This window comes from Palaemon carinicauda, chromosome 18 (genome assembly GCF_036898095.1).
Source record: "Palaemon carinicauda isolate YSFRI2023 chromosome 18, ASM3689809v2, whole genome shotgun sequence".
NCBI classification, from domain to species: Eukaryota; Metazoa; Arthropoda; class Malacostraca; order Decapoda; family Palaemonidae; genus Palaemon; species Palaemon carinicauda.
In genome coordinates, this window is record NC_090742.1 from 123,311,529 (window position 1) to 123,329,028 (window position 17,500).

General features: G+C 34.2%; 1 pseudogene; it reads left to right on the forward strand.

Moving 5' to 3' along the window:
• Positions 1-17,500, forward strand: part of LOC137657537 (uncharacterized) — a 78,003-nt pseudogene that overhangs the window by 54,942 nt on the left and 5,561 nt on the right.

The window sequence follows — 17,500 nt, forward strand, 5'->3', positions numbered from 1 at the left end:
CGGCAAGTATAAGCTGATATATTTAATAGGTTACTATTATTATTATTATTATTATTATTATTATTATTATCATTATTATTATTATTATTATTATTATGCTTCAATGGTCTTCATTAACTCTCTGATTCACTAAACAAGAACAGCAAGAACAAGAAAAAAAAAGAAAAGAAAGATAGTCTGTAATATGCTGAAAAGAGGGAATTGCAGATTTGGCGAAAGATGCTACTACGAGCATCCAAAGATATGCCATAATTATGAAATATATGGTAAATGTGCGTATTTAGACGGATATGGAGACGAATGCAGAGATCTCCATCCAAAAATATGCAAAAACCTAAAAGAAGGAAAGGGATGCAGTTTCAACAAAAAATGTCGATATATGCATCCTGCAACTATGAATGAGAGTAAGAAAACTCAGCAAACTGAAAAGAAAAAATTAAAGCAAAAATGAAACAAAAAAAGAAACAAAAAAGCAGGCCGCGTATATACCGCACTATGCACCTAAAACCCCAAGATATGAGGCCTTTCAACCCAAATCTGCACAAATAGAGCCCAACTACAAAGAATGCATCAATAATGCCAGGGGTTGGTGCAGATATGGGGATAATTGCAGGTATACACACAAAAATAAATATGAAGGCGAAAGAACAAATATAATAGAAAAGTTGGATTTTTTAATGTCAGAATTCCGAGAAATGAAGAAAAGAACATCATATCAGAACAGGAAGGAAACATGGGAGAATCCATATTATTACCAATATTAAATAATGGGGATGAAACAAACCATAATAAGGATGAATGCACAGGGTTTTTCACGAGTAACTCTAAAAGGAAACTAGAGTTCTTAGAAGAACTAACCCAAATTGAAAAAATAGATATATTAAATATAAGTGAAACATGGTATTCCCAAGAGACTGGCAGTGATGACCAGATAAAGGGTTTCCAAACTTATAGATCAGACAGAAAAAATAGGAATCAAGGGGGAACTGCAATATATGGAAGAGGCATAAATCAAGGAAAAGTCTGTGAAAAATACAGCAACACAGAATGTGAATTGATTGTGGTAGAATTTGAATTTGAAAAACTAGTGAATATTGTAGTTTACAGACCCCAAAATACTAAGGAGTTTGACATAATAATAGAAAAAATAGATGATATATGTAGAAACCATAAAGACTGGAATATACTACCATCTGCAGATTTTAACTTTCCTCTCGTGGATTGGAAAGAACGGATAGAAGAAAGTGGTTGTATGTATACATATAAAAAAGAGAGTAATAGTAGCGCAGAAGATAAGAGGCAATTTGAAAAGCTTCAAGATATGCTATTAGAACATAATATGCAACAAATAAACCACATTCCAACAAGAAAGGAAAATGTCCTAGATCTAGTATTTGTGAATGAGGTGAAATATGTTAAAGAAATAATAGTGTATAACATGGGAATATCAGACAACAATGTCATAGAATTGATAGTCCATTCCAAAGCAAGTGATCGCAGAATTAATAAAAGCAAAAAACTTTGGGAAGGATATGGAAAATATAATTTTTACAGTAAGAATATAAAATGGTCAGAAATAAATGAAGAACTGAATAAAGAATGGAAAAATGTATTTGTAAGTGATAATATAAAGGTAAATATGGACATACTGTACAAAATACTGGAGAAAATTGTTGAAAAATATATACCGAAAAAAAACAATAAACAAAAAACGTGCATACCAAGAGACAAAAGGATCTTATTTCAGAAAATTAGAAAGTAGAAGAAAAATCTTGCAAAAGAAAAAAATGTGGGGAAAATGATGGAAATAAAATGTAAGATAGAAAATGCAGAAAAAAAGATTATACAGTCGAAAGAAAATGAAAAAAGGGACTTAGAAGGAAGGACACTTCAAAATATAAAAAGAAACCCCAAAGTACTTTACTCTTATGCAAAAAAGATGAATAAAGGGAGAATAGAAATAGGCCCTCTAAGAATTGAAGGACGGCTAACGAATGAAAAAAAGGAAATATGCAACATATTAGCAGAAAAATATAAGAGTGATTTCACGCCAAGAATTGCTAAATGAGAATAATGAAACAGAAATGAGAGAAGAAAATGTTGAATATCTAACGGATATAGATATTAATGAAGCAGATATTGTCAAGGCTATAAACGAAATTAAAAATTGATCGGCAGCCGGACCAGATGGAGTTCAAGCGATTTTGTTAAAAAAAACATGCAAACACTATCGCGAAGCCGCTCGCAATACTGCTAAGACAAAGTGTAGATATGAGCGAGATATATGTAAAACATAAATTAGCTTATATACCCCCTATCTTCAAAAGTGGATCAAGACTAGAGGCAAGCAGTTATAGACCTGTTAGTCTAACATCACATATCATGAAAGTGTATGAGAGGGTAATAAAAAAGAAAATAATGGATCATTTGGTTAGAAATAATCTGTTTAATATAGGTCAACACGGTTTTGTGCCTGGAAAAAGTACACAAACCCAACTGATAGCACACTATGAAAACATATACAAAAATATGATAAGTGAAAAAGACACAGATGTGATCTATCTAGATTTTGCAAAAGCCTTTGACAAGGTAGACCACAATATATTAGAGAAAAAAATGAGAAAGCATAATATTGTGGGAAAGATAGGAAAATGGGTAAAAGAATTCCTGCAAAACAGAAAACAGATAGTGGCTGCAAATGACAAGAAATCGGATGAAGCTCAGGTAATATCTGGCGTGCCACAAGGTACGGTTTTAGCTGCACTACTGTTTGTTATTATGATCTCAGACATAGACTGCGATGTTGAAAACTCTGTAGTGAGAAGTTTCGCCGATGACACAAGAATAAGTAGAGAAATTATTTGTGATGAAGATAGGAACTCACTACAAAGAGATCTAAACAAAATATATGAATGGGCGGAGATAAATAGGATGGTATTTAACTCCGATAAATTCGAATCAATGAATTATGGAAACAGAGAAGGAATGGTATATGCATACAAGGGACCTAATAACGAGACAATCACAAACAAGGAAGCAATTAAAGACCTTGATGTAATGTTAAATAGGAATATGTTATGCAACGACCAAATAACAACACTGTTGGCTAAATGTAAAGCAAAAATGGGAATGTTATCCAGACACTTTAAAACAAGAAAAGCTGAACACATGATTATGCTTTACAAAACTTATGTACGTAGTACACTCGAGTACTGCAATGTGATATGGTACCCACACTACCAAAAGGATATTGCGCAAATAGAGAGTGTACAAAGGTCCTATACTGCTAGAATAGAAGAAGTTGAGAACCTTGACTACTGGGAAAGACTGCAAATTTTAAAACTATACAGTCTAGAAAGGAGAAGAGAACGCTACATGATAATACAAGCATGGAAGCAAATAGAAGGAATTACTGAAAACATCATGGTGCTAAAAATATCAGAAAGAGCAAGCCGAGGTAGATTAATAGTGCCAAAAAATATACTAGGAAAACTGAGGAAGGCGCACAGGACATTAATCCACTACGCACCAGCATCGATAATGCAGCGACTATTTAATGTGCTACCTGCTCATCTAAGAAACATATCAGGAGTGAGCGTAGATGTGTTTAAGAATAAGCTCGATGAATACCTAAGATGCATCCTAGACCATCTAAGACTGGAAGATACAAAATACACCGGAAGATGCATTAGCAACTCTCTGGTGGATATACGAGGTGCCTCACACTGAGGGACCTGGGGGAACCCAAACAAAAAATAAGGCAATAAGGCAATGCCAAGGTAAGCCTTCACACAATCCTTCAATACTGCAACTATCATTCTCAAAAGTCTTAATTACTATTATTATTATTACTATTATTATTATTATTATTATTTTCATTATTATTATTATTATTATTATCATCATCATCATCATCATCATCATCATCATCATTATTATTATTATTATCATTATTATTTTTATTATTATTATTGTTGTTGTTGTTGTTGTTGTTATTATTATTAAGGCCTCAACCCCCTTCATCAACTCCATACTTCAGTAAGCACGCCAAAGTCAGTCATAACACAATACTTAGACCCTCGGGCAAACCCTGCCAAATCTAACTCCAGCATTGATTATGGGGTCTCTCTTTTGCAGGATCGCTTAGCGAAAGGTATCACCGGCTGGTACGACATGGAGAACAGTTTAGGGGAGACGTCGAAGACGCCAATGAGAGTCCACCTCTCTGGTCATATATCCTGTACGAGTGACGTGGAATGCGACGCCCTTGCAAGCTACGAGATCCTGCTGAAGTGCCTTCTTGATCACGAGAGGAAGAAGGCTCCTCACGAGAAGAAGGTATATGTATATTTTTTTAGAATTGCTTACAGACAAGTGAGGGGGAAAAAGGAAGAAGAAGAATGGTTTCAACTGGTTAAGAGATGCCTTTAAGTTCTTCCTAAATGTACATATATATATACATATATATATATATATATATATATATATATATATATATATATATATATATATATATATATATATATATATATATATATATATATATATATATATATATATATATATATATATATATATGTAATAAATGAAATAGTTAGTTATTACATGTTTAAAACACATGACGTAATATGTCATTGTGGTTGAAGATGTAGTCATATAAAATCATAAACAGGATGTACTTTGCAGCCTCCGCAATGTAACATTTTTCTGAAACGTCAACACCAATGCATAGTGTGTGAAAGATTGTGTCGTCACCGGATGCAGGTGTCTTCTGAGAGAGAATGTAAAAGTTTCCATATTGTGTTTAAGCATACGATATCGGTGATATCGATAATTTAGGCAGTTCATATCTATACTTCACATGAATTGGTCATCCGACCAAACCAGCTCCACTCCTGTGATGGAGATGTTTAACACTGTTGTTTTTAGAGAATAAATACTTTTCAAAGTTACTAAGATGAACTTCATTTTCAAGACTTAACATCTTAAACAACACATACTCAATGTGTGCTTATAAAAGTAGCACACTAATAAATGGTGGCAGCGGTTAAACTCTACGAATCAGAGAAAGATCTTCAAGTAATTATAATAATAAACTCTAAGAATTAGAGGAAGATCTTCAAGACATCAAAATAAAGCTGTAAAAACCAGAGAAAGATCTTCAGGAACTCAACGTTAATGAATCTACAATTTTGACTAAGTAACATAGTCCATCGAAATCTATAACATTTAATGAATATTATACATACAAACTGATGAACTGGATCTTCAATCAACATCCTAGGAAACTCAATGACTGACGTTCAACGCTTACAAAACCTATCCAGGAAGCACTATATTCAACGGAAACTCGAACGATACATCGCTAACAAACATCAAGAGAGAGAGTGGATGTGACGACATCACACAGAACCATACATAAGCTAAGTACAATTTTTTAAATTCATTCCAGTTTGGGCAGTGAAGTGTAGTTATCACGAGTCATTAGTCGATTATTACTGGGGTAAGTGGTTTGCTAATCTTCTGTTTTCCTTTCATTAAAGGAAACTGTGTTCAACTCCGAATTCTCATCTAGAATTTTTTCTCTCTTTGTGCTAATTCCTTTTTCTTTCAGAAATGTACAGTTAATATCTTTGTGTTCGGTTTTCTTTCAGAAATTCTCGGGAAATGTCTTGGGATTAGTAACATTGTTTGGGGAATTTTATTATACATATGCGTTTACGCAGTGGACGTCTGTATTCATATAGATATTTTGATAGAATTGCAAGGGATCGAAGAGATAGGAAAAGAAATACAGCAGTCATGATGACACCCTCTGTGAGCCCCACCCCTGGACCTAGTGGCGTAGGCCAGACTAATTCTCCCCCAATTGTCACGCTTGTAAATGCCAGGTCTGCAATCCTTCCTTTTCAGGGTCGAGTCAATGGGTTCTTGCCTCAAAATGTGGAGTCATGGATTTCATCCGTCGATGCCCATTTAAATGCCAAACAAATTGTAGACCATTTTGTACAATTACAAGAAGCTAAAAGTTTTATAGATTTTTCTAAGGGGGATGCGAGTGCGTATTTAAGAGGTGTTTCATTTCAAGAGGTAGTTACCTGGGATGATTTCAAAGTTAGGTTACGCGCGGTCTATGGGGGTGAAGAAGCCTTGGATGTAGTATTAACGTTAAGAAATACACTTAATCAAGCCACTATGAATCGGCTTAATGTTATTGAGAGAGCAGCTCTCATAGCTGATAGGCTTAATGAATATCAGGACATTTTAGGTAATTCCACTTGGGTTACTAGAGATAACATCTCCGTGAAAGATTTTTTACGATTAATGTATTTAACTTGCATGACACTTATGTTGCCTGAAGCTTTAGTGCAGTGTTTTGATAAAAAGTTAACGCCTGCAAGTACGGAATTGGATGTATATAAACAGATAAAAAAACACATGTCTAAGTGTCCAGATCTCGATCCCGTGTTAACTCATGTTTTTGCTAAGAATGAAACAAAGCCACAAACAGTGAACGTAGTTAATAATAGTCAAGTAGCGGGAATGACGTGTTATAATTGCAAACGTCAAGGTCACTTAAGCGCGGACTGCAGAACGAAATTCTGCTCAATTCATAATAGTTCGACTCATTCATACAATCAGTGTTACTCGCGTAAGACACAACAGAATCCCAGAAATACACAGTCAATTCCACAGTTAGTTCCATATGGAAATAAAAAAAAAAATCCTCATTTTAACAATAAGAAGAAACAACCAAATGTCAATGCAGTTCAGAGTCCAAAGCAAACAAACACTTCTTCGAATATCGCTGAGCCTGGGTTGTCAAACCAGACCTCGCAAGGTCAGACTAATTTTCAGAATGTGCAGAGCAAAGCAAATACCACAGGGGGGAAGAGAGTGATTTTGGGTCAAGGTCATTCATGTCAACATCAATAGTATTGAATAATCAATTTAATGTTTTATCAGATAATTGTGAGGCAATAGATTTTCCTATGAAACACACGGCCGAATTAAGTAAAACAGTGCATGCTCCCGTAGATTTGCAACGAATTCAAACAATAATAAGCCAAAATGATTTACGACCAACCTTATATGCTGTAAATTTAGAACACAAATCCTTTACGTTATTTTTTGACTCTGGTAGTCCACGTAATATCTTGGATTTGAAGACACATCATTTGTTGTTTTCGAACTTTCCGATTGAAAAATCCGGAGTTAGACTCTCGGGTATAGGGAATAATGAATTAAATGTGATAGGCATAACTCATGTTCAATTCAAAGTCGGTAAACACACATTTGCCGAAACATTTGTTGTTGTACAAAACATTAATATGTATCCAGCTGTAATTATAGGATACCCATCTATAGGAAATCAAAACATTATCTTAGCCCCTGCCAAGCACGGCGTGTATATCAAAGGGAAATTCTATAAGTCTTCTAATACCTTAAAATCAGTTTTGGATAAAAAGGAGACAACAAATGTAACCGTAACGTACGTTGAAGAACCAATAACTTGCCTCACTAATAAAGAAATAATATACGCGACCCAGCAGAATTCTCGTTCCCCCGTAATATCATCTTGCACGCAATCTATCGAGCCAAACGTACCTTCGAATTTAACAGTGCAAATAAAGAAAACATTACCGGGATCTGAAATATTAATCCTTTCCGACACTTTGAATACTAACGGATTGTCCGTCACACAAGCTATTTATACAGTAGGCTCACATCAACAATGTAATATTGAAGTCTGTAATCATTTAAATAACACTTTAGTAATTCACAAAAATCAACATATCTTGGATGTAGAAGTTTATAAACATCGTATTCTTACCGTTGCTGAAATCAATCACTCTCAATCAGTTGCGGATGAATCCCTTTTGCGATCTATTAAAAATAAAATCAATAAAGACATTCAAGACGAAGAAATTCAGCAGAAAATTTTTGGACTTTTAACTAAATATCATGATGTTTTTTCCACTACGGATGGATCCTTAGGAAAAACAGATGTGATCGAGCATCAAATAAGGTTAAAGGACAAGCAGAAAATTATCTATGTACCCTCGTACAGACTCCCTATGAAATTCCAGAATGAAATAAATGATGAAGTAGGTAAAATGCTAGAAGAAGGAGTCATTAGGAAATCAAAAAGGCCTTATAATTTTCCTTTAATAGTTGTACCGTAAAAAGATCGAACATGGCGTATCTGCGTCGACTTCGGTCGTCTAAACGAGGAGACGATCCCTGATCGATTCCCAGTGCCATGTACTGACGATATTTTGTCTTTGTTAGGTCAGAATAAATATTTTACCAGTTTGGACTTACTTAAAGGCTTTCACCAGATATCATTAGCAGAGGATAGTATCCCATAAACAGCCTTCAGCACAGCCAGGGGACATTATGAATTTTTACGGATGCCTTTTGGTTTACGTTGTGCTCCTATAACATTTACAAGAATGATTAACATAGTGTTTGGAGACTTGTTAGGGGATATATTGCATGCCTATATGGATGATCTTGTAATCTTTTCCAACACCTTAGAAGAACATCTACGTAAGTTAGAACTAGTACTACAGAGATTAAGACAACATAACTTATGGGTAAAGATTAGTAAGTGTGAGTTTTTCAAAACAGAATTGATATATTTGGGTTTCATGGTGTCTAGCCAAGGTCTTAAAGTAGCCCATGATAAGGTGTCGGCTATACGTAATTTTCCCATACCTACTAATGTCAAGGGAATACAGCAATTTCTGGGTTGTAGTGGATATTACAGGCGTTTTATACGTACTATTCAATAATAGCCGCTCCTTTAAGTGATCTTACGAAGAAGGGCGTAGATTTCATATGGTCTGAGCATCATCAACAGGCGTTTAATACCTTGAAAGATGATCTGTGTAGTTCTCCTATCTTAAAATTTCCTGACTTCGGTAAGGAATTCTTCATTGCAACAGACGCCTCAGACTTAGGAGTAGGAGGGATATTGCTTCAGCAATATGATAAACAATTTTTCCCGATAGCTTTTTATTCTCGAAAATTGAGAACTTCCGAAAGTAAGTATGCAGTAATAGAGAAGGAAGGGCTAGCTATTGTTAATTCACTAGTGCATTTTAAGTTCATAATTTACGGTTATCCCGTTAAGGTTCTTACTGACCATAAACCACTAACCGAGTTCTTTAAAGGCTTCAACCACAGCCCTATACGAACTCGGTGGCATTTGATCATTCAAGATTTTGGCGCAAGAATCGAGTATTTACCTGGGAAAGCAAATATCATTGCGGATGCATTATTACACAACCCCGTGTCATCTTGTACGGAGCCTTTAGCTGAATTAATAGATATATCAACATCCATGTTTATTGTTAAAACGATATCTGAACAAGAAGATTTAGGCTGGAGCGCTGAATTATTACAGACTGAGCAAAGAAAAGATCAGAAAATAGAAACAATTATAAATGCTTTGAAAGGCAATCATAAGGAAAAGGGATATATAAAGTATAGGCAGCAGAATTATATAATCAAAGATAATATTCTGTGTAGGACTGTGACAAGGAAAACCCGCAATACACCACATGTAACTAACGACCAGGTAGTAGTACCAATCTCACTTATTTCCACTGTCCTGAATTGGTTGCTTTCAAATCCATTACATGGACACCCGGGGTTCTCATTAATGTCACAGAAAGCCAAATCATTGTTTTATTGGCATACGATGCTTACAGATATAAAAAGACACATAGCTAATTGTCGCACATGTCAGGAAAACAAAGGGCATACAAAAACACCTATCAGCCTAGGGGCTTATCCCATGCCCAATCAACCCTTTGAAAGAATACATTTAGATTTGTTAACAGGATTTTACGAGTCAGACAGAGGAAATAAGCACCTCTTAGTAATTATAGATGCTTTAACTCGATATACAGAACTAATAGCTCTTAAAACTAAAACTGAGTCGAATGGGCTAGTGGAAAGAGCAAATAGAATTTTTTTTAATATATTAAGAGTAACACTAGGGGGATCAGACCCCAACTGGGATATTGCAATACCGGCGGCACTGAGTACTCTGAATCATTCATATCATATATCAATTAAAATGTCACCGCATGAAGCATTGTATGGTACCCCAGTTAGAACGCCTTTCCATGTATTAACGCCTACAACTAATCTATCAAATCCTTTAAAAGAATGTATAAATGCAAGTATAAGTCGATATGATATCCTTCGAAAGAATTTAGAAGTATCACAAATCATAATGAAAAGGAATCATGATAAAATAGCGAAGCCAACTAAAACATATACCGTGGGTGATAACGTGTATATACAAATCAATGTGCGTAAAGGACTCAATTATAAACTAACACCTAAGTTTGAAGGCCCATTTAACATTTTGGAAACATTAACGGCCAATAAGTTTAGAGTTCAAAACGTATCCCAACCCACGGATGAGAGAATAGTACCATTGGCTCACATAAGAAATAAAAAAAAAAAAAGAAAAAGAGAGGGAAAGAAGTGAGGGAAATTTTTTTTGTTTTATGTGATTAAAAGTTTTCTTTTTAATACAGGAGTAATTACATATATTTTTCTCGTTACAGGTTTCCAAGATGAATTTTTTGTTGTTGGGAGTGATATTGTTCGCTCAGACATTTTTCTTGTATGGGATGAGCTCTAAAACTAAAAGTATAGATTTTCAATATGGCACTATAGTTGAAAGACAAGAAGACGTTTTTGTTACATCGAACAACGTAGTTGTAGAAGTAAATATGCAAGCAATTTTTCTTCCAGAGAATGATGTCACTAGCTTAAAAACCGCCATTTCAAGGTTTTCTGTCTCATTGCATAGAAGACATTTTCATTTGACTACAGAGAGCTTGCTTGGATCGACATTAAAAGTTGCAGAGATGCTATCTTATGACTTGAAAAATAAGACTTACGAGACAGGATCTTTGGCTTATGACCTTTTGATGTGGACTGTAGGACACGAACATAAAGAAAGACGAAATCCGTTTATTTCTGCTGCATTAAACATCTTTGGGTCTATTGCAAGTTTAGGTTTAGGAATTTCCAATCGTCTGAAGATTAGTAATCAAAATAAGAAAATTGAGTTCTTGACTCATGAAGATGAATTGATTATGTCAGAACTAAGGAATCAGTTAGCTTCGATCAATCAAATTATGGATTTAGTAAATGAACATTCAAATAATATCATTCAGATTATGGAAGTACAGGATTTGTTGGCAATATTAACGTATTATGATTCAAAGATAGATCACACATTTCATTGAGAAATCCAAGGATTATGTAGAAGCTATCACGTTAGCAACTAAAGGTGTACTGTCGCCCCATTTGTTGCCTATAAGTTACTTAAAGTTAATTCTGGAGAACGGGAGGGATAAACTAGGCTATGTTCCTTTGTTAGGCGAACGTAGGTTAGAATTTTATTACAGCCTAATTAAAGTAAGAGTTGATAATAACAAGATTAGGATTACAATTCCCTTTGATTCTTCTGATGCCTGGCAATCTTACAGGATATCACCATTTCCGACTTTCATGACGAATCACTCCAATCCAGTAATATCCAGTTTGACAGGAAACGTATTGATTTCCCCAGACAAAGAAACATATACGGTCATTAAAGACTTAAATCAATTAACTCACTGTTCAGACGCAATGGATAAAAAAATATGTACAGCTGACTCATTTGAATTCCATAAAAACTTAATGGATTCATGCGAGTTAGGTATAGTGCTAGACGGTGCTCTCTCCCATACAAGTGAAAATTGTCTGGATAAGCTTTATCCCTTTGACAATAATGAGTTCAATTGCAGATGAACAATGGCTCGTGGATACGATACGACAAGGACGGCTTCAATGTATCATGCCCTGACGGATCCACGTCATTCGCCCACATCTTTTTTGCAGCAGATGGTTGTATCGGGACTTCCCCTAATTCCATGGTGACCGGACTACAATGCCAGCACTACCTCTCCCGTACAATACACAGGTTGCCAAGCGGTTGATGAAATTGACCGAGATGGACCACCTGTCACCGACTTATAAGGAAATTCTTCACCCCATACTACTAGCAGGATTAAGCATTACGGTGATGATATTTCTCGCCGTGAACATCCTTGTTTGGCGTAGATTATGGTACAGTTGGAAGCCAAAACAGAACGTTTCGCCATGTCCAGACAAAACTCCTTATTTAATTCAGTTTAAAGCCGTTTGAAGTGGCCACCTCATTCGCTAAAGGAGTAAATTGCTCTGGAAAGTGTGTTTGTACGAAAAGCTGTTAGTACGCTAGTAATATGTAATTGAAGAAATTATCTACATTGCATTGTTAAAAATACATTTTAAAAAAACATTTAAAAAAGATATAAATAATTTTTTCTCTCGGCATCTAATAAAATATATAAGCCGGAATGTTAAAAGAAAAGAGAGAAAAAAAATGAAAATAACAGAATCTATGGGTATCTAATAAAATATATCAGCCCTATATATATATATATATATATATATATATATATATATATATATATATATATATATATATATATATATATATATATATATATATATATATATATATATATATATATATATATATGTGTGTGTGTGTGTGTGTGTGTGTGTGTGTACGAAACCGTGGTACATGTACGTACCAGGAATTCGTGTTTGTGCACAAAAATTGAATCTTTACCAAGGTAACAAATATTTTTATTAGTTACCGTATTGTGTTAATCTATGTTTCTGACAAAGGTAACAATTATTCTTTAACAAGTTACCGAATCATATGTATATCAGTATTTTTTTTGGTACCATATAATCATTTGCTAGCAATGTACCACATATATGATCTGTATTTATCATGCATTTTTTTTTCTTTGCTTTGGTAATATCTTTTCATATGCATTATTGTTTTTATTTTTGATGTGCCTATTTGGACATTCGTCCTCATTTGCTTATGGCTAAAGTTAAACAAAGAATAATACATATGTCTAGTCACACCTAGTAAACATGTTTTGTCTTGTTGTTAAATTTTTTTTTGAAAAAATTGAGATAGCTGGCCGAGCTAATGATAATAAATGAAATAATTAGTTATTACATGTTTAAAACACATGACGTAATATGTCATTGTGGTTGAAGATGCTAGCGTGAGATTTGCTGTAGTCATATAAAATCATAAACATGATGTACTTTGCAGCCTCGGCAATGTAACATTTTTCTGAAACGTCAACACCAATGCATAGTGTGTGAAAGATTGTGTCGTCACCGGATGCAGGTGTCTTCCGAGAGAGAATGTAAAAGTTTCCATATTGTGTTTAAGCATACGATATCTGTGATATCGATAATTTAGGCAGTTCATATCTATACTTCACCTGAATTGGTCATCCGACCAAACCAGCTCCACTCCTGTGATGGAGATGTTTAACACTGTTGTTTTTAGAGAATAAATACTTTTCAAAGTTACTAAGATGAACTTCATTTTCAAGACTTAACATCTTAAACAACACATACTCAATGTGTGCTTATAAAAGTAGCACACTAATATATATATATATATATATATATATATATATATATATATATATATATATATATATATGTAAATTAGTGACAGTAATATTTAGAATGCATGGAGGAAACAAGTGAACATAAAGACCGAAGAAAAATAAATGTAATATCTACAATACCTGGTTACAGTTTCCGTTTCCAGTGCTTTGAATTGGAAGGCTTTTCTCAATCCATGGTTTTTGGAGAATATAATGTGATAATCTATTTAAATTATTTTTTTTTCAATATCTTTCTAACACTCGGAGTACTTTTTAAACTATGATGATAATTTTATAATATTTAGCATTTATGGAACAAGCCTTTATAGAAAGAAAGTACGTATAATTTAGAAAAGATAACCCATGGAAAATGAGAATAGAGACCAGGCATAATGTATTTGATGAAATGAATATTTCAGAAACTAACTGAAAAAGAAGAGCTGAGAAAAGGAAGTTAAGCTGTTGCATGTTAACGAATTATATTACATTGGTCAATGGTGTGAAGTTAATAATGTTAATTTGAAGCAGGTATATTTCACAAAATATCATAATAAAGAAAAAAATTAAATATTGTAATTGTAGTGACGAAATAATATCATTACATAGGGCAATGGTGTGGAGTTAATAATGTTAATTCTAAAATAATTTATTTCACAAAATTCTGTATCATAAGAATAAAGAAAAAATCCAATCTAGCAACAATAGTTTCAGGGCGAAATAACTAAACTTATTTCTCTTCCAGGTTATTTATGTTACTTTAAGGGCTACTTCTCTGGTCCTATACTGCAGGGGAACCGTACTCTGCACTGACCTTTCGTAATTCATTGTATCGTACATTCCAAGCAGGCATTCAGCTTTTCACACCGCATATATTCGTTAATTGTCAAATAAACATGGTTAGCAGTATTAGAACCTTCCATCTTCTGTTTGCAATACTACCTCATACTGTAAATGGTAATTAGCCCATTAACAAACCCCATTTCTTTGCAGATCGGCCCCTGCAGTGATTTTAAGAAAGACCTTGTCTTGGGAACAAGCGCCAGAGCAGCGCTGCGCCAATTTGCCCTCGTCTTCAATGCGAGTCCAGCCAGTCAGTGCCTGTCGTTGTGGAACAATTTTACGATTCTCCACTCTCCATTAGACTGGCAACTGTTGCTCACACAGTTTAATAGCATTAAGGCTTCGCTAGTGGTCGGGGCGTATTCGGAGGGAGAGCAGCAGCGACTAAGTCAATCAGTTTCTGATGTTATTGACAGATGCATCGCGTGTGTTAAGTATCTGGAGGATTGCTTCTCTCCAGGTCACCCGGAACAATCAAAATTGCCGTTGTCTTTCATATTACAGTGAGTTTGTTGAACAAATTTACAGATTTTGTTCTCTTTTTACAAAACTTGTATGCATTCTGAGGTAATAGATAAAACTTTAGATATCATTTAAAAAAATATTTTTGTGCCAGTTTTTTTTTTTTTTGTTTGTTTGTTTTACTTGCATACATTTTGTACTTTTAGTTAAGATTTCAGGTATGATCTATAAAAAAATATGATTTTTTTCTACACTTTAAGCTACTGTCAAGGAACGTTTTTTTTTTCTTTTTTTTCTATACTCAAGGCTATATTCAACTAAGTTATTTGTCTTTGCAACAATAGATATACTGCTGGTATTTTTTTATATCCATGATACATCTACGCATTCCCTTACTGATTTTTCATAACAGGGTCAGCTAATTTTGTCTGGTACATTTATTCATGTTATTTTTGGGGGATGGAAATTGGCTTAGCTAGACTGACAGGGAAATACCAAAACAGAAAATTAACTTTGGTTTATTTTGTTATGTGTAAATAACTTCAAAACTTCGTTGTAAATTGCTTTTACTCCTCTTACAAGACAATGAAAAGCATACAGACTCATCCACAGATCAGAAGCTTACTCTCGGAAGATAAGAACTTTAGCCTGAAGAGTGTGATCAAGGTGGCTCTGCAAGCCTTCTCCAAGCAGTGGTACGTTCCCTGGCTCTGGTTAGACACTAGCTTCTTCCAATCCATTTGAAAATTATAATACAATTATTTAAATTTTCTAAATTTTTCGAGGAAAATTTAGTGCAATCATTTCTTAAAATTCTTGCTTTAGTTTCTTAAAGAAGGCAAAGTTCATATATCACGTAAAGAGGAACATAATAATGGGACAAACCCCTTTCGTAATTCTGTGTGATAAATTCGTATGAAAGGTTTTCAAAAGGAAAAATTTCTTTCAAAAAACCATTCACGATAAAATCGAATAAATCATTCGTTTAATTACCAGCTAAACACGTCCAGGGGTGTTACCAATAACTAGCAATTCTCTATTAGACACATTCCATTATAATGGCCATCCATTTTTTGCAAGTGGAACAAGATACAGGATAAATTGACTCAGCATTCGGAGAGCAAAAGTGAACAGCTGCAGTCGACGCTTGTGCTTACTCAGAAAGTTTTTAATCTACTGCAAAACTTGAATGAATTTTATGATAACGTTTTTATTGAGTAAGTTTTTTCGGCATTTTTTTCCTTTGCATTCTTTTTTTCACAATCTAGTTTTTCACCTTTTTCTGTTCACCTTTTCTCTTTTCGCCCCTTTTTCACCTTTTCTCTTTTTCATTTTTGTTTTTGCTTTTTCACCTTTTTTTTCACCTTTTCTTTCGTTTTCACCTTTTTATAAATTTTACATTGTTTTCTTATTCTGTTACAACCCGCAGAGGAGTTTTCCTTCTTTTTGTTCTCATTTCAGAAAAAAAAAATACATTGTGAAAGATTTTTTTTTTTATTAAGTGAATTACAAAATGTATGCTAGTTTTTCTTTTCTCGTTTTCTAATTGTGAATCATGTTTAAGAACCTTACACGTCATCCTTTGTTTATTATATCTTTTCATCTATACCAAAGCTTTTGGCCATTTGAGTTTAGTGATTATTCACTTTATTCTTTTTACTTATATTATATTTCCTCTTATCCTAATACTGTCATTATCTATGCTTCTGTTGCAGAGAATTTGACATTTGCTGCTTGAAGGCCTCTTATCCAGTCATTGTGAAAGAAATGCTGGAAGCCGTTGAGCCGATGACTACAGAAGTTTGTCAGTCTATACCGAAGTCAGAGGAGATCGGTAAGATTATCACTTGAGATGTTGATTTCACCATTTAGTTTTGCCAAAACACATATACAACTTGTCGATCATTTATATTACCTACTTAGACAACGTCAGTTAATTGAATAATATAAATGTGTATAGGAGAAATGAAATGACATTCTTTGTTTGTGTCTGCCTTTTGTATTTAGTTATCTCAGTGTTTTCCCTGTACCTTTTGCAGGAGAGGATGGAATTATGTTCGATTTCCTGATTGGTTCTACTTTAATGAAGATCTATAAAAACATTGTTCGCATCTGGCTGTAAGTAAATCGCATTGAACTCCCTCAATCCCAAGAATAAGTAATAATGAATCTAGTTAATTTGAGAGATCACATAGAGGTGTTTGAGTATTGATGTCTTAATCATAATATATTTTTTTTAACTTATACCAAAATATTTTCTTGGACAATATCACAGCTTGACCCATACTATTTTCGTTATAGCACTACAAGGAAATCAGCGTACAGCACATATGTTTCTCGAAAATTCAGATTCCACTGTAGAAAATACAATGAAATCAGTGTTTCATGTCCGTATTCTGACTCAATAATATTCCTAATTATATATGTAGTTTACGATGTCCACAATTATCGTCAGCTATAGTTGAAGATACTGGAATTCAGATGTTCAGTTCGTTCTTCAAAGATGGAATAGAGAACCAACTGTCTCTGAAACAAGACCAAGAAGGGAGGTGCATAGAGCAGGCCCTTCTTAAAGACAATCTAGAGCCCGTGAGCCCCAGCGTCAGTTTCAGCGAGTCTCTGAAGGAAGTTAAGGCCATTCCGCACAGGGT